Raw genomic sequence first — 21,119 nt, 5'->3', positions numbered from 1 at the left:
GAGTCCCCAGGCAGATGCAAAGGAGAGCTGCTTTCTTGCAAAAACCAGGCTTTTGAAACACTCAGGCTGCGGGGGATGGGACAGGTATAAGTCCAATGGTGTCAGGAACCCACGCCTTAAAAAAGGAACCCACTAGGCCGCGGCAAAATATCCAAATATGGATAACATGGTAACCAGACCAGTGAAGAGATTTTTGCTTTTATTTCCAGCACATCAGTCTCAAAATACAAAATGGAGACATGACAGCTCACTGATCCACACCAAAAAATGTCTCCTTCAACAGGTCTCATACAGCAATACATAAAATCATCTCAGACTAGAATTCAGCCAATCAGACACAGAAAACACATATTGACAAACATTCTATCCAATCTTATAAAACATAGGTAATCGTAGCTAAAACAAAGACTAGTTGATAAGAGACAAAGAACAGAGTTCTATTCATGCTAACCTTCCAAAGATATACATTAAATAACCTTGTTGCCATCCTAAAGCCAATTCTACAGAAGCCTATTGTTATTTGTCACGTCTACTGCTTGGGAAACTTTTCTGCTTGCATGGAAAACTTCTTCTACTTGCATGGGAAACATTTTCTGCAATGCCAACAAAACTCCAGTCTAAGGCCTACATAATTCTTTTTAACCATTTCTTAAAAATCCTCTAACCTTATGGATTCCAACATTTCCCCCTCTCTGTTTGACCCAGAAGCTTTCATTTTCTTGTCGCTTGCTATTTGCGTTTCATAGCTCTATTGCAAAATTTCTGCTTATTATCTGCTGAAGACCTATTTTCACTAAACTGAAGCATTGCTATATTACGGCACAGCAACTTAATGCTCTGAAGACCCAATCCCTGAAAGAGAGCTATGAATCACGTTTGGCAACAGTCACAAGGCATCGTTCAAAAAACTCTGGTCGATTCCAAGGCCTTAATTCAAAACCTTCGTTCATGTCAATACCCTCATCTACTGCTTTCGTGAGATTTCGTACACTCTCTGTGCTTCTACTTCCTAATTCTCCTGCTTGAATTACAAAATCTTCTCGGACTGTTTTGTTCATCATTCGCCGAACACAACAGAGTATACAAGGTACCACTATCAATATCAGTATTAGAACACCTAATATGTAAAGACCTATCTTGCAAAGTTGCTTAGCCAAGGTGCAAAACTCCAATTTTGAAACAAATCATCCAACCAGGAACCTCCATCTTCTTTAATTTGGGCTGTCAGATCCTTTAATTTTTGAATGCTTTTGTGAATGGATTCAGAATGATCAGACAAATTCATACAACACAATCCTTCCAATTCCTCACAACCATGTCTTTTTGCCAGTAAGAGAAAATCAATGGCGGCTCTGTTTTGAAAAGTAGCATGTCTAATACTATCAACATCGGTCAACATGTCACTGATTGCGGAGGATGTGGCATTAGCTTGTTTGCTCAGCCAACATCCAACTCGATCTAATTGTCTCAATGCCACAGCTGAAGCCAATTGGGGTAGAATTACACCTGCTGAAACCCTTCTGGCGGCATTCCAAGGCATAAAATCACTCTGACAGTTCTCATCATAATGAGGAACAGCTCTTGTTTTCCTTTGTTTCTTTTTCATCACTGCTTTGGCAGTGGGGGCAATTATGGTAAGCATACCAATGCTACAAGGGCCACCTTCAAGGTGGGCTGGAATGCCTTGCCAACCTCTGTCTCCGCAAATGATCCAATACCCTTTTGGCAATTGCCGTGGATATTGGTCCGTCTCCAGAAACACATCCCAACTGTTTGAAACATTTGCTGCCCTGAGAAGTTTGTTGGACCAAATGTTCCAATTGAAGGAAGGACTGTTTCCATTGTCAATTCCACCTGGTTTACCATTGGATTCTTTTCTGACCAAAGGAAACTCTTTCACTGGCACACCAACCAAACAGGTTGAGAAAGGCTTTTCTGGTTCCGAATTAGACAGACATATAGTATCCGATCCAGCAGCCTTGGCTAAGGTCACCCAAACATTCGTTTTCGGTTGATCCACAGGCATATCTGCATGACAAAAAACAATTAAAATCAAGCAAAACAAGTATACCATTTGATTCTGCCCCATCTCTTTCAAGAACTAAGTTTTGGCAGAATTCTTTCTAAACAAAAACAAGAACCTAAATTTTCAGCCAAAATTAGCTTTGTTAAACAAACATTCAGCATTCAATTCGTATACTCATAAATAACATTGGCACAAAATCAGAGTTCATGGGTTCCACCGATGCACAGAGAACGTCAGGCACAAGAGGCGTCAGGCGAGACCCGGGATCCTTCCATTCGGTCCACGTCTGCGTACTTGCTTCCTCAGTTCTAGGCTCTACAACAGGTTTTGAAGTGCGATACGGTTTGACGTTTTTGGCAGGAACCCACTTAAATCATCCATCACCTGTGGAAATAGAAGCATACCATTTGCCCTACGTTATTAATTGAAACGGACCTTCCATCTGTCCAGAGTCAGGGTTTCTAATTAGAAGAGGAGGATGTTCTTTCAGTTTTGCCTGTGTGCTATTTGAAAAGTGTCTAAAGATTGGTGGATCTGGTTCTGTACTTGAACTATTTAGACAATTAAAACCATACAAAGCCTTACTCAGTCTCATCTGTGGGGTGATTTCCGTTCCCCCTCTCTGTTGATCTAATATGCGTTTTAAGGTTTGATGTGTTCTTTCAATGATTGCTTGGCTTGTGGGACAGTGGGGAATACCAAAAATGTGTCGAACACCCCATTCATTTAAAAATGTGGCCAATTTTTGAGATATGTATGCGGGACCATTGTCAGTTTTTACTTCTTGGGGTATACCCAATGAAGCAAAACCTTGCAGGAAATGATGACAGGCATGGCTGCCAGTTTCACCTGTGTGAAGGGAAGCAAAAACTGCACCAGAGAAAGTGTCTATGGAAACATGAATATTTTTAAATTTACCAAAAGAAGGCTATTTAGTAACATCTGTTTGCCACAACTGTAGGCTTTGTAAGCCTCGGGGATTGATTGCTCCTGTAGAAACAGGAGGTAGTACCAATTGACAGTCAGGACAAGTATGAATGATAGCTTTAGTTTGACTTTTAGTGATTTGGAACATTCGCATGAGTGCTTGTGCATTTTGGTGGAAAAAGGCATGACTCAATTTTGCTTGTTCAAAACTATTTGGCAATGTGTTAGAAATGACCATGGTCAGCTTGTCCGCTCTTGCATTTCCTTCCACTAAAAATCCAGGAAGTGAAGAATGCGCCCTAATGTGAGAAACAAAATATGGATTAGTTCTATATTGCAAAGTTATAAAAAGACATGAAAGCCAACGATGTAAAGTTTCATTGCTAACATCCTTTAAAATGGAACCTTCTATTCTCCTGACTACATTAGCAACATAAGCAGAATCTGTGACCAAATTAAAAGGCTGAGGAAACAGCTGAAAAGCTCAAACTGCTGCAGCAGGCTCGACAATTTGAGGGGATCCCTCTACTGTTTGAATATCAGATTCCCAAACATCAGTCTTTTGATTAAACCAAGTCACAACGGACTTGTGGCTTTTACCAGAGCCATCAGTGAAGAGAGTCACAGCATGTAAAGGGTCTTCACTTAATTTAGGTTTTTCTCTGAAACTCAATTTTGCTTGCAGTAGTTTGTGAGCTGGATAGTGTATGGAACAAACACCTGGAAAACCTAAGAATGCATATTGTAAATCATCAGAATTTTGCATTGCCCAATTGAAATAATCATTTTTCAATGGCAAATAGATAACTGAACATTCTTGACCTGCCAAAGTTAACAATCTGGTTCTAGCCTTAATTATAATGTATGCAATCATTTCTAAAACTGAGCAAATGGTCTTTGAAAACCTGTAGGGAGGAAAAACCCATTCCATTATTAACAAAAGATTTTGTTCTGTGGCATCCCACTGGAAAATGAGACCACAAAGCTGCATCTTCTCTCCTAAGATTGCAAGAAAGAAAGGATTTTCAGGAACGCAGCGATGAGCTTGTCTTTTTTGAAGAGCTTCTGTGACTTTGTCGAGAGCAGCACGAGCTTCAGGGGTTAAAGTTCTTGGCAAAGTGATGTCGCAACTTCCTCTCAGCAAATCGAAGAGCGGACTCAGTTCATCATTGGTGATTCCCAACATCGGTCTGACCCAGTTGATTTCTCCTAGAAGTTTTTGTAACTCTTGTAGGTTGTTTACTCTGGTTCGGATCTGAATTTTCTGTGGTGTTATTGTCGTCTTCCATCATCTTCCATCCCAGGTACTTCTAAGGTGAAACTTCTTGAATTTTCATTGCAGAGATTTCAAGTCCAGCTTTTTGAATTTCAGCAACAACACAGTCGCCAGTTTCTTCCATCTCTTCCTTTCAAAGGACTCCACCCTTAAAGCCAATTTTTCTTCCTCTGTATCTATAGATTGACAAACACCAGAACAACCATGTTTTTGCTTAACTGAAAAAGAGTTCCCCGGAACCACAATTTCCCGAGTGGAAGCAGCCACCTCAGCCTCCACCCCAGGCCCAACAGAATCCAATTCAGGTTTCAGTGCCCCTGCACAAACAATTTTAGGAAGTACAGTCACTTTTTCATTTCCATCTTTTACACACTTTGTTCCATCCCCCTTACAAGAGTCACACATTAACAGAACAACGCGAAGAAAAGTCCGAAAGAGTCTCATTTTTTCCCAGAGAGAGAGAAGAAAGATTTTGTTCAACAGAGTTCAAAGCAATACTTTCAGGATTTGCAACAACACTTGTAACATTCTCCGATACACACAGAGTCTCCGGTTTACTGTAATTTAATGAGACAGAACCAGAAGCTTTGTTTTCTGAGTCCAAGTTGATCTTATTATTATCAGTTTGTTTAAAACAGCGCTCCAACAGCGCTCTACAAACCGGCATAAGTTCTCTTAAGCTTTCATCTTTTTTGAGAGAGACTAGATTATAGATTCTCCAGTTTATCTCATCCCAAAAATGAAAAGTAAAAGCAGACTGCAGATTTAAATCTTGCGTATTCGCTTTAACCCAGATAAGTAAGTTTTTAAGTTCAGTTTTTGAAATTTCAGAGCGACCTTTTTCTAGTAACATTGTCTCTAATTAATGAAAAACATCCCATTCAACATTTGATAAATTCGTTCCCATTTTTGTGTTCTTGTAATAATTTTCTTTTTCTCTATTTTTCCTCCCAACGTCACCCAAGCGCTCTCCCGTGATAAGTTACAATTTTCTTGGCTTCGGCGGGAGAGATGATACAGTGTCCTCCTTGTTAACACTTGGGTCTCCGCGGCTGGTACTTCCACGATTTTTCTTTTTTTTTCTTCTATTCTACGTCCTCACACGGGGCACCAATATGCGGGGCACGGGACAGGTATAAGTCCAATGGTGTCAGGAACCCACGCCTTAAAAAAGGAACCCACTAGGCCGCGGCAAAATATCCAAATATGGATAACATGGTAACCAGAGCAGTGAAGAGATTTTTGCTTTTATTTCCAGCACATCAGTCTCAAAATACAAAATGGAGACATGACAGCTCACTGATCCACACCAAAAAATGTCTCCTTCAACAGGGCTCATACAGCAATACATAAAATCATCTCAGACTAGAATTCAGCCAATCAGACACAGAAAACACATCTTGACAAGCATTCTATCCAATCTTATAAAACATAGGTAATCGTAGCTAAAACAAAGACTAGTTGATAAGAGACAAAGAACAGAGTTCTATTCATGCTAACCTTCTAAAGATATACATTAAATAACCTTGTTTCCATTTGTCACGTCTACTGCTTGGGAAACTTTTCTGCTTGCATGGGAAACTTTTCTGCAATGCTCACAAAACTCCAGTCTAAGGCCTACATACTTCTTTTTAACCATTTCTTAAAAATCCTCTAACCTTATGGATTCCAACATCAGGCCTTTATCAGTTCCATAGCTTTAAGCCATAACAAACACAATTCAACCAACCACCATGCACCACGCTGTGAACACACGACGGTTCTAGCACTTGTTGATTTACCTCTAATTCAGCTGCCTCACCTCCCACAGTCCTTTTCTACTTAGCCAAAGTAATGGGCCTCAGCCCAAGGCCTTCCTTTTGTAAGCTTCTAGCTATATGCAGCAGCAAACTACTACTTTCTTCTGTGCCAAGACTTTAGGTAGACGATTTGCATCTGCCCTTCCAGTGAAACCTAATGGGGAGAGAAAAGCCTCTCAGAGATGTTCAGTCATTCCATTTTCTAGACAGGCCAAATCCAAAGAAAAGCAAGCTATGGGATTGTGTACTTGCTCTTACAAAACACCTGCTGCCCTCTGACAATCAACTAGCAGAAAACCAGCCAAACTGAGACTTGAGGCAAACAACCCTTGGAAGGGAATAAGGATGTGATCAATCAAGACAACACTTTTCCAGGCTACTGAGATATTGGAAATGTCAGCAAAGGCTTGAGAGCAAAGGCTGAACAAATGAGGAAAGGGTAAAAGAATCCAAAGAAAAACATGACCAAAGGTTAAAACAATTCCAAGAAAAACATAGGCAACTAACCTCTTGAAGCCTTCAGGAAATCAGTGGCTGCTGATTTACATAGGCCATTCAAGTTAATTGACCCCTGCACCTTCCACTCCTTTTTCATCGGGTGAATTGAGACCATGGAATCACAATTCCTTGGATTCTGTTCTTAACTTTAGTAGAGAAGTACTGTAGCTGAAGTACCTCTTACTGATGTGATACCCAGAAACACAGAGTTGACACATTTCATTCTTGGCCAATCACAGCAAGCAGGACTAAGAGGATAAGGCTGGCTTATTTTCATGACATTTTTCTTCTTTGACAGCCTGCTCTGATTGCAGTGAAACTTTTTCATTAGCTTCTCTCTAAAAGGAGAAAGTCCAGTTCACTGTCCTGCCCTACTGCTGCAAGTATACCATTTGGTTTGTCGAGCCAAAAAATTGAATTAGAAGGTACGGAGCTAAGAGCCGCTCCGGGGCGTCTTTCGGCAGAAGCCGCGCTAAGGAGAGCACTGTGAGCGGCACAATCGTCTTTGCGCGAAGAAGCCGCTTCTTCGCCTCCGGGAGCCGGGTAGAGGGGCAGCTTCGGGAAGGTGAAGAAGCAAGCTGTACAACACTGGGATTGTGTGCGCAGCTTGCCAACTGATAGAAAACAGTACCTTTGCACTCTCCTGACTTTTCCAATCACATGAACATTCGATTGGAAGCTGTTTTGGACAACTTTTCTTTTCTTCCTGCCAAACACTTGGCAGACCTCCGTGCAACGTCTAGAACACGATGGGAGATGTTTTCTGTGCTGGCACAGTTTTTCCTAGCCAGACATAGTGGAAAAGCATTTTGCTAAGATGTAGATGAGAAGAGACGCTAAAGACGAAGGTACGATGCTCTCCGGAGCTAAAAGCCACTCGCGGGCGGCTTTCGGCAGAAGCCGCGCTAAGGAGAGCACTGTGAGCGGCACAATCGTCTTTGCGCAAAGAAGCCGCTTCTTCGGCTCCGGGAGCCGGAGAGAGCAGCAGCTTCGGGAAGGTGAAGAAGCAAGCTGTACAACACTGGGATTGTGTGCGCAGCTTGCCAACTGATAGAAAACATACCGTTGCACTCTCCTGACTTTTCCAATCACATGAACATTCGATTGGAAGCTGTTTTGGACAACTTTTCTTTTCTTCCTGCCAAACACTTGGCAGACCTCCGTGCAACGTCTAGAACACGATGGGAGATGTTTTCTGTGCTGGCACATTTTTTCCTAGCCAGACATAGTGGAAAAGCTTTTTGCTGAGATGTAGATGAGAAGAGACGCTAAAGACGAAGGTACGATGCTCTCCGGAGCTAAGAGCCGCTCACGGGCATCTTTCGGCAGAAGCCGCGCTAAGGAGAGCACAGTGAGCGGCACAATCGTCTTTGCGCGAAGAAGCCGCTTCTTCGGCTCCAGGAGCCGGGGAGAGCGGCAGCTTCGGAAGGTGAAGAAGCAAGCTGTACAACACTGGGATTGCGTGCGTACCATGCCAACTGATACAAAACCGTACTTCTGCACTCTCCTGACTTTTCCAATCACATGAACATTCGATTGGAAGCTGTTTTGGACAGCTTTCCTTTTCTTCCTGCCAAACACTTGGCAGACCTCCGTGCAACGTCTAGAACACGATGGGAGATGTTTTCTGTGCTGGCACAGTTTCTCCTTGCCAGATGTAGTGGAAAAGCTTTTTGATAAGATGTAGACGACAAGAGAGGCTAAAGAGTGGATGTAAGCAAATGATACCCATCTTCAAAAAAGGCTATTAAGAGGACTCGCGATAGTACAAACCAGCCAGCCTCTTTTTTATCCCCAGGAAGTTGATGAAGCAGCTCTTCCTGGAAAACCTTGCCAGGCACATGAAAGACGACCAAATCATGTAGTTAGCATGATTTTTCAGGGGAATTTCATGCTGAACATCACTTTAAACTCCTCTGATGAATCAACTTGACTGGTAGATGAAGGGAATATTATCTGCCTGGGCTTCAGGGAGGTTTTTGACATATCTCTACATGGCAGCACACATACATATGGAAGCAATAGTGCAAAAGGGAGGGAATCAGTTTCTTTTCAGTGATGCTGAGGGAAAAGACAAGAGGCAGTGGGCACACACTGAAATACAGGAGATTGCCTTTGAACATCAGTAAATGTTTCTTTACTGTGAGGGTGACTGAACCACGGCACAGACTGCCCAGAAAGATTGTGGAGCCTGGATCTTTGAAGACATTAAAAGTACACCCAGATAGAATCCTGGGCAAGAGGCTCTAGGTATCCTGGTTTAGGCAGGGGGGTTGGGCCTGGTTAGCCCCACCAACCCCTTCCACTCTCATTCATTCTGTGCTAGTGAATTCTCTTCAAGATGCATTTCAAGCACTGGCATGACAAAGTTCTGTGCGGACAGAGAACCAAATGGACAGGGCATCTAAGTTCCTTAAGCAGTGTTCAAGAAGAATGTAAAACTCTGGCACAAGTGTCTCTTCCCTAACTGAATCCCTTTCATTGGAAAATTCCCAGCTCTAGAAAGATCTTCTGATACGCATGCTTAAGACTGACACTGGCTGAGCAAATTTCTCCCTATGTGTATCTAAGACCAGTTAGGATCTTCACCCAAAGTGCTGTCAACATAGTCACAGAATGCCTATTGTTAAGAAGTGACAACTTCCATCAGAATGGCAACTATTGGTCCACAAAATGGATGAATGGATGGGAATTATCTACGTGGGTTAAAAACAAAAATAAAGAGTTGGTCTTTATTTATCAATTTCATTGCAATATTGATAAGGGACGAAAAAGACTTAAGTCCTTGACTTTCTGAACTCGAGGAAAGATTTTAAAAATTCCTTGTAAAAATGTATGGTCACAATCAGACTATTGAAACCATTTTAGTTGGGAACAAAGTTCCAAAATTGTCTAGATAGTGGCAAAGAAGCCAAGAAAATAGGAAAGAAACAAAAAGAGAGCAAAAGAGTCAGCTTCAGTGTACAAGCTCGTTCTAGAAGTAGTCTGCTGGGAAAAGGAACCCCCAGCTGAATTTCCAATGTATTCCTGCGCTTGATTCAGTGACTGGTCAATGTAAAAACCAATCCTTTTGTACAACTTCTTCCAGCAACAAAAACTCCAACAGGTTGACACTACCATCATGCCTGTTCCAGACATATTTAAAAGAGAAATGATGATTTTCTTGAAAACCTACTTGCATAAAAGTTGCAAGATGGTGGAGGGATTCCCACATCCTCCTTCCTCCATCTGGCTTGAAAGTATATTTGATAAAATATGCAACAAAGCACATGATTTATAAGGGAGAGTCAAATGGATGATTTGGGAATTGATCTCTTGTTGATAGTAAACTTCATATTCACTCGGTGTGACCTTTTTAAAACAAAATGTGGAGCTGAGGCATGAATCTGCCACAACAATTGTAAAGCAAACATACACACTCCCCTTCACATGCCCCCCCTTCCACACACACCTAGGCACACAAGGAGATCAGCATAGCAGATCATGAACACCTTGGAAAAGACTGAAATGCTAAATGCCTCTCTTGATGGGCAAAAGAGCTGGTGCAGTAATTCAAATGCCTGGTACAAAAATTCTGTTTAATATTTAGCTCCTATTTAAAACACAGCTTTTCATTTCATTCTATTTACAGAATAGTCTCATTTCATTTGTTTCTTTAAAATTACTTAGTTCTCACCTGCTGTATGTCTAGGAATATTTTCTTCCAAAAATAGAAAAAAATAGATGATATCTTTTCAGCAGAAAACATTGGTTGATACAGTTTTAAACCATCATGATATGGAAGAATTCTTCTGTCCCTCTTGAAGGTGGAAGAAGCATTTGGATCACAGATCTTCTACAATGAAATACTTGACATGTTTAAGATGCTTTCAATCAATTTTGATCGTCAATTGCTTATTCGTTGTAAACAGTAATTTTTCAGTGAAGGGAAAGTGTGTGTGGTATATCTACATGATGTGTTCAAAGCCAGTTCCTACTAATGGCCAGGCTGAATTCCAGTAAATAATGTCCCGAATGATATTTTGCCGCCTTCTTTGGCACTTCATGAAATCTTACCCTGATGAAGTGCTGAAACACAGAGATTTTCTCTTAGAGAGTGTCTCATGTTGTAACCCATCCCATGGATTTTATGCTGTAATTCTTATCTCTTTTAAAATTTACTATCTTCTGTACAGTTTTCATGAAACTTTCTGTTACAGTAGTGAATAGCACAGATAAATGTCATTTTGTACAACTTTGAATTTACCCCAAGAGCTGAGAGAAAACTTGCTCCTATACTTCAATCCGAGTTTCTTCTATAGTCCAACTTTGTTTCTCTACCATCAAGCTTCTCCTTTGTTGCTGCTCCAAGCCCCGTCCAAGGTGACCTTGAATACTTTCAGGGATGGGACACCCACAACTTCTCTGGGCAACCTGTTCCAGTGTTCCAGCACTCCCACAGTAAAAAAGGCCTTCCTTTCATCTAATATGTGTAGGAAATCATAAATCTAGGCATAGAAACTTGGAGTGCAAATTTGAAATCCTTTGGATTTGAAGCACATTTTATATGAATACTGACTTACAGATGACTAAAAGATGTTGATGGGCATTTGAGCTGACAAGTTTTGAAAAAGTGCACGGAAATTAAAATTGAAACCACTAAAATTAAAAACTCCTTGCCATTTTCTTTTTCCTCTCCTATTCAAAATTGCATATGTCAGATATCAGTGCTTCATGCAAACCTCTCAGATGCTCTCAGAGAAAAAGCTTTTCTTTCAGACTAAGTTGCGGTTGACGTAGAACACTAGCAGGAGTGAAAGTTTTTCTGGGCATCGGGGCAGCACCTTCTCCTTGGATTTGTGTGCAGAATGCATTTTATCCAAACTGGAAAATAGATCCCAGCTCTGTTCTATTCATCATTCTTACTGCATCAGGCCTGAAGATTCTGTGAAAAGTAGCCTGTGGACCTTGAAGATAGCGCATGTGAAACAGATGAGAGGTGATGGAGAAGTTGAGGGAGAGAAGAAAGAGCATATGGTCCAGTACTGAAACCAGAAAGTATTTCTTCACTTGATCATGGCAGATTGCAGGAGCCACTTGGGACTATCAAACCAGCCCGACTTGGCACTGGCGCCACCATGGGTCTGGGAGCCATCCTGCATATCGTGGATTTTAAGGAGAAAGCCGGCCACTCCTAGCCACACACCCCCAAATACAAACCTCAGCCCTTTTCTCGGGCAAACAAAACTCAGCTGCCCCGCTTCTGGATGGCAGATTGCAGGAGCCACTAGGTACTATCAAACCAGCCCGACTTGGCACTGGTGCCACCTTGGGTCTGGGAACCATCCTGCGTATCGAGGATTGTCAGGAGCCAACCGACCACTCTCGGCCACAGACCCCAATCACAAACAACGGCCCGTTTCCCTGGCAAACAAAACTCAGCTGCCCCGCTTCTGGATGGGAGATTGCAGGAGGCACTTGACACTGTCAAACCAGCCCGACTTGGCACTGGTGCCACCTTGGGTCTGGGAACCATCCTGCGTATCGAGGATTGTCAGGAGCCAACCGACCACTCTCGGCCACAGACCCCAATCACAAACAACGGCCCGTTTCCCTGGCAAACAAAGCTCAGCTGCCCCGCTTCTGGATGGGAGATTGCAGGAGGCACTTGACACTGTCAAACCAGCCCGACTTGGCACTGGTGCCACCTTGGGTCTGGGAACCATCCTGCGTATCATGGATTTCCAGGAGCCAGCCGGCCACTCCCAGCCACAGGCCCCCAAACACAAACCACGGACCTTTTCTCTGGCAAACAAAAATCACCTGCCCCGATTCTGGATGGCAGATTGCAGGAGCCACTTGGTACTATCAAACCAGCCCGACTTGGCACTGTGTTGAAAACGAAGGGAAGCCAATCCACCTTGTCCTTGATCAGCATTGACTCCAATTTATTGATTAAATCAGCCACTTTATATAACAGTGGTAATTAACTTCATGCATATTGCAAAATCCAAGCTCACTAGAGGTTAACAGCGAAAACTCTAACCCCTCCTTTTGTTTTACCATACCCATGATTGTTTATTGAAAACAGGGCCAGCGCTCCCACTGTGATATGAAAGCCAAGTATTGGAGAGTGCTTTTGTTACTTCTTTAGAAGTTTAGAATATGCCGAAAAGATGCTAGCTGGGGACTTGCAAATAATGAATTATTTGCTCTAAGTAGGTCAAATGACATTAGCTTTCAAAAAGGAAAAGTAGTCTTATTCCACGTGCCAATTCTAAAGTAGATTAATAAGCCTTAAGCAGAAGATGGATGTGAAGAGGGATATGACATGAAAGGTTAAGCAACACTGCTGACAGCAAAAGGCTTACCTGCTGCAGATACAGGAGACAAAATACTATTTTGACACAAACATTGCTATTCAGACGACAGTAAAATTCTGAGTGACAGCAAAATTTACTCAGTCATGACAGTAAAATTTGCTTACATCAAAATGTGCTAATCACTTCTTAGTGTAAGCTAAGCACCTTAAGCAAAGGGTAGTTCAAGCGTAACTGGTATTTGATGGCAAAAAAGGCAACTTGGCCTGCGTTTCTCACTTCTACTCCATTCAAAATCTTACTCTGTCTCAGATTCCTTCGGAGGGATACCAACGCAAGCCGCGAAACTGCAAGAAAATGATGATTGAAAGAAAGATAGATTAGAAAAATGGAATAATGGTTCATGTTCTTTTCCTTCCAACTGCTTTGTTTGCCCTTTTAAATTTTTGAAGTCCTTTCTGGTGTCACCATGGCTGCACTGCAGCAAGTGTTCGGCTGTAAGCTGTCCATATTGCCAGCTTCTGGACTGCCTTCAGAAATTTCCCACTGGTTTTTTATAGAAATCACAAGCAGTAGAGATGACAAAGACTGCAGAAACCTTCTCATCTCCTTCTGGAGCAAGACCATGTCTTTCAGCCACTCTTAACTAGACAACTTTCATCAGTCATGAGGGAGTCTCATGTTCAAGAGCTAAGCAGTGACCGCTGTAAATGACAAAAAGCAGACTGAAATTCTCTTGGGACTCCAGCAGAGAGCAATGAAGGCGGTTGAATTCACCTTCTTGGGAAGTTCTAAAATGCACGTTAACTTCAGCACAGGAGCTAAGCCATAGTAACCTTTGTTGAGTATGTCTGCGTAGACAGAGTTTCCATCACTGCAGAAGCAATGTTATTTAAACCACGTTATCATCTCTAGCTGCTAAGCTGCACTTATTGCAAAGTATCTGCAACGTATTTTACAGGGTGGGCTTTTATGTGTAATCCCTGAGTAACAGTGCAAAGAGAAGTACTTGGGGTGTGGGGTGGGGGGGGAACCGCAACTCTTAGGTTTTTCAAATAATGGTTCCATTTGAAAGTCAAAAAAGATGTCAAACCTTTCTTTCCTTCAAACCTTTCTTTCCTAGAAAGGTATTACCAGCACAAACTGTCCCAGAATTTATGACCCGTAACTGTACCGTGGACGCTCTTTCTCTGGACTATTCCTTAAGAAACAAAGTCCTCACTAGAAATAAAACAAAATTAGCCAAAGTATTGGCCTGGGTTAGTTCCAAGGCTCTGTACTAAAGGCCAAACACGTGTAATAATAGTAACGAGTGGACTAAAAGTTAAATCAATAGAGCATTACTCAGTTCAAAGACATCTTGTGTCCTAATGTTCTCACAGAAGACTGTGAGAAAAACCTGTCTATTTTTGTGGGTTTCTTTTATCCATTTAGCTGTACCTTCTACTTCTCTCCACTGTCTGAGAACATTGATGATAAGGTTGGATGACCTCATGTCAACTTGTAGAAGTAAAGAAAGAGAAGCCAGTAAAGAAAGGCAAATTTGTTAATTGCAGGTGGAAAGAGGGAGGCCAACAAAAGAAAACAAAAGAACAGTAATAATGAAATGCTCCCCTGTCTTCTGTGAAAAGTAAAGGCACAGACAAGAAAGAACAAGTGCAAACTTCTCACTAGAGAAACGCACTTGATCTGACTCAAGTATTTTGCGGTACATTTCTTGCTGTTTCTCATGCCAAACATATTAACCATTGAAGGTGTCGCTTTCCTCTTTCTGGAATACAGCTAGGAAGATTGCTGTGTCATTGCTGACAAGCTGCTATTCTCAGAGGTGTCCAGCTGAAAGTCCTAGATCAATTGATTTGCTCTGTCACTTTGATATGGCATGACTTACAGTTTCAGCACCTGAACTTGCCAGCCCTACAATTCTTTGCCCCTTGAATGCTCAGATAGGCTCCTTGGCAACTGGCATTTGTAAGGACATGAAACTATGCAGAATTTGCACCGTGAGATGATGCCAAATGAGTCACGCCAGCGGATTAACTAGGGCATGCAAGGCAGAGAGAGGGAAATGAGAGCACAAGAAGAGAGTACACAAGAAGAGAGTAAAATCTCCTTTTTTCTGAAACACTGTAGAGATCAAACTGAACACAAATCCTCCTAGGGGTAGTTCTTGCAAAAGACTAAGAGTTCTTTTTGTGTTCACAGGCCTGGAATATTTAGCTTTGGATCACGGCAAAATGCAGATGACAAAACGAGGTCTTGAAGTCACATCCAGTATGAAGTGGTAGGAAAGAGGAAAGCAGCTGAGAGCGTCAACCCTGCTAAGTAGTCTCAGTATTCTTCTTGACATTAGCAGAAATTTGAAATGAGTCTCTGAAAATGACAAAGGAGGCAGAAGAAAAGGGAGCAATGACTCCTCTGGCATAGTGTTTCCTAACAGGGATCTTCAAAATGGAAAGGTTGTATCATCCTTTCAACTGAAGGAAGGTATGAAAACAACAGGAAGGAAATGGCATCAAATACTCTGGGCAGTGTATTTCTAGACAGAAAGGCCACTGATGGAAAACCATCTCAACTGGCACCAATGCAGCAGCATTGTACTAAAGCCAGAAATGTCCAGCATTTCGCCCTCTGCCATTCCATTCAGATGCACACAGCAGCTCTGCAACATTCCTACTGATCATCTCCTTGGCAAACTGGGAGTGAGGGTTCGTGGTGATGCAGAGTCCCCAGGCAGATGCAAAGGAGAGCTGCTTTCTTGCAAAAACCAGGCTTTTGAAACACTCAGGCTGCGGGGGATGGGACAGGTATAAGTCCAATGGTGTCAGGAACCCACGCCTTAAAAAAGGAACCCACTAGGCCGCGGCAAAATATCCAAATATGGATAACATGGTAACCAGACCAGTGAAGAGATTTTTGCTTTTATTTCCAGCACATCAGTCTCAAAATACAAAATGGAGACATGACAGCTCACTGATCCACACCAAAAAATGTCTCCTTCAACAGGTCTCATACAGCAATACATAAAATCATCTCAGACTAGAATTCAGCCAATCAGACACAGAAAACACATATTGACAAACATTCTATCCAATCTTATAAAACATAGGTAATCGTAGCTAAAACAAAGACTAGTTGATAAGAGACAAAGAACAGAGTTCTATTCATGCTAACCTTCCAAAGATATACATTAAATAACCTTGTTGCCATCCTAAAGCCAATTCTACAGAAGCCTCTTGTTATTTGTCACGTCTACTGCTTGGGAAACTTTTCTGCTTGCATGGAAAACTTCTTCTACTTGCATGGGAAACATTTTCTGCAATGCTAACAAAACTCCAGTCTAAGGCCAACATAATTCTTTTTAACCATTTCTTAAAAATCCTCTAACCTTATGGATTCCAACATTTCCCCCTCTCTGTTTGACCCAGAAGCTTTCATTTTCTTGTCGCTTGCTATTTGCGTTTCATAGCTCTATTGCAAAATTTCTGCTTATTATCTGCTGAAGACCTATTTTCACTAAACTGAAGCATTGCTATATTACGGCAAAGCAACCTAATGCTGTGAAGACCCAATCCCTGAAAGAGAGATATGAATCACGTTTGGCAACAGTCACAAGGCATCGTTCAAAAAACTCTGGTCGATTCCAAGGCCTTAATTCAAAACCTTCGTTCATGTCAATACCCTCATCTACTGCTTCCGTGAGATTTCGTACACTCTCTGTGCTTCTACTTCCTAATTCTCCTACTTGAATGACAAAAACTTCTCGGACTGTCTTGTTCATCATTCGCCGAAGACAACAGAGTATACAAGGTACCACTATCAATATCAGTATTAGAACACTTAATATGTACAGAACTATCTTGCAAAGTTGCCTTAGCCAAGGTGCAAAACTCCAATTTTGAAACAAATCATCCAACCAGGAACCTCCATCTTCTTTAATTTGGGCTGTCAGATCCTTTAATTTTTGAATGCTTTTGTGAATGGATTCAGAATGATCAGACAAATTCATACAACACAATCCTTCAAATTCCTCACAACCATGTCCTTGTGCCAGTAAAAGAAAATCAATGGCTGCTCTGTTTTGAAGAGTAGCATGTCTAATACTATCAACATCGGTCAACATATCACTGATTGCGGAGGATGTGGCATTAGCTTGTTTGCTCAGCCAACATCCAACTCGATCTAATTGTCTCAATGCCACAGCTGAAGCCAATTTGGGTAGAAATATACCTGCTGAAACCCTTCTGGTGGCATTCCAAGGCATAAAATCACTCTGACAGTTCTCATCATAATGAGGAACAGCTCTTGTTTTCCTTTGTTTCTTTTTCATCACTGCTTTGGCAGTGGGGGCAATTATGGTAAGCATACCAATGCTGCAAGGGACACCTTCAAGGTGGGCTGGAATGCCTTGCCAACCTCTGTCTCCGCAAATGATCCAATACCCTTTTGGCAATTTCTGTGGATATTGGTCCGTCTCCAGAAACACATCCCAACTGTTTGAAACATTTGCTGCCCTGAGAAGTTTTTTGGACCAAATGTTCCAATTGAAGGAAGGACTGTTTCCATTGTCAATTCCACCTGGTTTGCCATTGGATTGTTTTCTGACCAAAGGAAACTCTTTCACTAGCACACCAACCAAACAGGTTGAGAAAGGCTTTTCTGGTTCCAAATTAGACAGACATATAGTATCCGATCCGGCAGCCTTGGCTAAGGTCACACAAGCATTCGTTTTCAGTTGATCCACAGGCAAATCTGCACGACAAAAAACAATTAAAATCAAGCAAAACAAGTATACCATTTGATTCTGCCCCATCTCTTTCAAGAACTAAGTTTTGGCAGAATTCTTTCTAAACAAAAACAATAACCTCAATTTTCAGCCAAAACTTACCTTTCTTAAACAAACATTCAGCATTCATTTCGTATACTCATAAATAACATTGGCACAAAATCAGAGTTCATGGGTTCCACCGATGCACAAAGAACGTCAGGCACAAGAGGCGTCAGGCGAGACCCGGGATCCTTCGATTCGGTCCACGTCTGCGTACTTGCTTCCTCAGTTCTAGGCTCGACAACAGGTTCTGAAGTGCGATACGGTTTGACGTTTTTGGCAGGAACCCACTTAATTCTTCCAGCACCTGTGGAAATAGAAGCATACCCTTTGCCCCACATTATTAATTGAAACGGACCTTCCATCTGTCCAGAGTCAGGATTTCTAATTAGAAGAGGAGGATGTTCTTTCAGTTTTGCCTGTGTGCTATTTGAAAAGTGTCTAAAGATTGGTGGATCTGGTTCTGTACTTGAACTATTTAGAAAATTAAAAACATACAAAGCCTTACTCAGTCTCATCTGTGGGGTGATTTCCGTTCCCCCTCTCTGTTGATCTAATATGCGTTTTAAGGTTTGATGTGTTCTTTCAATGATTGCTTGGCTTGTGGGACAGTGGGGAATACCAAAAATGTGTCGAACACACCATTCATTTAAAAATGTGGCCAATTTTTGAGATATGTATGCGGGACCATTGTCAGTTTTTTACTTCTTGGGGTATACCCAATGAAGCAAAAGCTTGCAGGAAATGATGACAGGCATGGCTGCCAGTTTCACCTGTGTGAAGGGAAGCAAAAACTGCACCAGAGAACGTGTCTATGGAAACATGAATATTTTTAAATTTACCAAAAGAAGGCTATTTAGTAACATCTGTTTGCCACAAGTGTAGGCTTTGTAAGCCTCGGGGGTTGATTGTTCCCGTAGAAACAGGAGGTTGTACCAATTGACAGTCAGTGCAAGTATGAATGATAGCTTTAGCTTGACTTTTAGTGATTTGGAACATTCGCATGAGTGCTTGTGCATTTTGGTGGAAAAAGGCATGACTCAATTTTGCTTGTTCAAAACTATTTGGCAGTGTGTTAGAAATTACCATTGTCAGCTTGTCCGCTCTTGCATTTCCTTCCACTAAAAATCCAGGAAGTGAAGAATGCGCCCTAATGTGAGAAACAAAATATGGATTAGTTCTATATTGCAAAGTTATAAAAAGACATGAAAGCCAACGATGTAACGTTTCATTACTAACATCCTTTAAAATGGAACCTTCTATTCTCCTGACTACATTAGCAACATAAGCAGAATCTGTGACCAAATTAAAAGGCTGAGGAAACAGCTGAAAAGCTCAAACTACTGCAGCAAGCTCAACAATTTGAGGGGATCCCTCTACTGTTTGAATATCAGCTTCCCAAACATCAGTCTTTTGATTAAACCAAGTCACAACGGACTTGTGGCTTTTACCAGAGCCATCAGTGAAGAGTCACAGAATTTAAAGATTCTTCACTTAATTTAGGTTTTTCTCTGAAACTCAATTTTGCTTGCAGTAGTTTGTGAGCTGGATAGTGTATGGAACAAACACCTGGAAAACCTAAGAATGCATATTGTAAATCATCAGAATTTTGCATTGCCCAATTGAAATAATCATTTTTCAATGGCAAATAGATAACTGAAAATTCTTGACCTGCCAAAGTTAACAATCTGGTTCTAGCCTTAATTATAATGTATGCAATCATTTCTAAAACTGAGCAAATGGTCTTTGAAAACCTGTAGGGAGGAAAAACCCATTCCATTATTAACAAAGGATCTTGTTCTGTGGCATCCCACTGGAAAATGAGACCACAAAGCTGCATCTTCTCTCCTAAGATTGCAAGAAAGAAAGGATTTTCAGGAACGCAGCGATGAGCTTGTCTTTTTTTAAGAGCTTCTGTGACTTTGTCGAGAGCAGCACGAGCTTCAGGGGTTAAAGTTCTTGGCAAAGTGATGTCGCAACTTCCTCTCAGCAAATGGAAGAGCGGACTCAGTTCATCATTGGTGATTCCCAACATCGGTCTGACCCAGTTGATTTCTCCTAGAAGTTGTTGTAACTCTTGTAGGTTGTTGACTCTGGTTCGGATCTGAATTTTCTGCGGTGTTATTGTCGTCTCAGTCATCTTCCATCCCAGGTACTTCTAAGGTGAAACTTGTTGAATTTTCGTAGCAGAGATTTCAAGTCCAGCTTTTTGAATTTCAGCAACAACACAGTCGCCAGTTTCTTCCATCTCTTCCTTTCAAAGGACTCCACCCTTAAAGCCAATTTTTCTTTCTCTGTATCTATAGATTGACAAACACCAGAACAACCATGTTTTTGCTTAACTGAAAAAGAGTTCCCCGGAACCACAATTTCCCGAGTGGAAGAAGCCACCTCAGCCTCCACCCCAGGCCGAACAGAATCCAATTCAGGTTTCAGTGTCCCTGCACAAACAATTTTAGGAAGTACAGTCACTTTTTCATTTCCATCTTTTACACACTTTGTTCCATCCCCCTTACAAGAGTCACATATTTTTACATTAACAGAACAACACGAAGAAAAGTCCGAAAGAGTCTCATTTTTTCCCAGAGAGAGAGAAGAAAGATTTTGTTCAACAGAGTTCAAAGCAATACTTTCAGCATTTGCAACAACACTTGTAACATTCTCCGATACACACACAGTCTCCGGTTTACTGGAATTTAATGAGACAGAACCAGAAGCTTTGTTTTCTGAGTCCAAGTTGATCTTATTATTATCAGTTTGTTTAAAACAGCGCTCCAACAGCGCTCTAAAAACCGGCATAAGTTCTCTTAAGCTTTCATCTTTTTTGAGAGAGGCTAGATTATAGATTCTCCAGTTTATCTGATTCCAAAAATGAAAAGTAAAAGCAGACTGCAGATTTAAATCTTGCGTATTCGCTTTAACCCGGATTAGTAAGTTTTTAAGCTCAGTTTTTGAAACTTCAGAGTGACCTTTTTCTTGTAACTTTGTCTCTAATTGATTTACAATATGCATTCTTAGGTTTTCCAGGTGTTTGTTCCATACACTATCCTGCTCACAAACTACTGCTAGTAAAATTGAGTTTTAGAGAAAAACCTAAATTAAGTGAAAAACCTTTACATGCTGTGACTCTCTTCACTGATGGCTCTGGTAAAAGCCACAAGTCCGTTGTGACTTGGTTTAATCAAAAGACTGATGTTTGGGAAGCTGATATTCAAACAGTAGAGGGATCCCCTCAAATTGTTGAGCTTGCTGCAGTAGTTTGAGCTTTTCAGCTGTTTCCTTAGCCTTTTAATTTGGTCACAGATTCTGCTTATGTTGCTAATGTAGTCAGGAGAATAGAAGGTTCCATTTTAAAGGATGTTAGTAATGAAACTTTACATTGTTGGCTTTCATGTCTTTTTATAACTTTGCAATATAGAACTAATCCATATTTTGTTTCTCACATTAGGGCGCATTCTTCACTTCC

The sequence above is a fragment of the Melospiza melodia genome, assembly GCF_035770615.1.
Source record: "Melospiza melodia melodia isolate bMelMel2 chromosome W unlocalized genomic scaffold, bMelMel2.pri SUPER_W_unloc_1, whole genome shotgun sequence".
NCBI classification, from domain to species: domain Eukaryota; kingdom Metazoa; phylum Chordata; class Aves; order Passeriformes; family Passerellidae; genus Melospiza; species Melospiza melodia.
Note: the sequence above shows the minus strand (reverse complement) of the source record.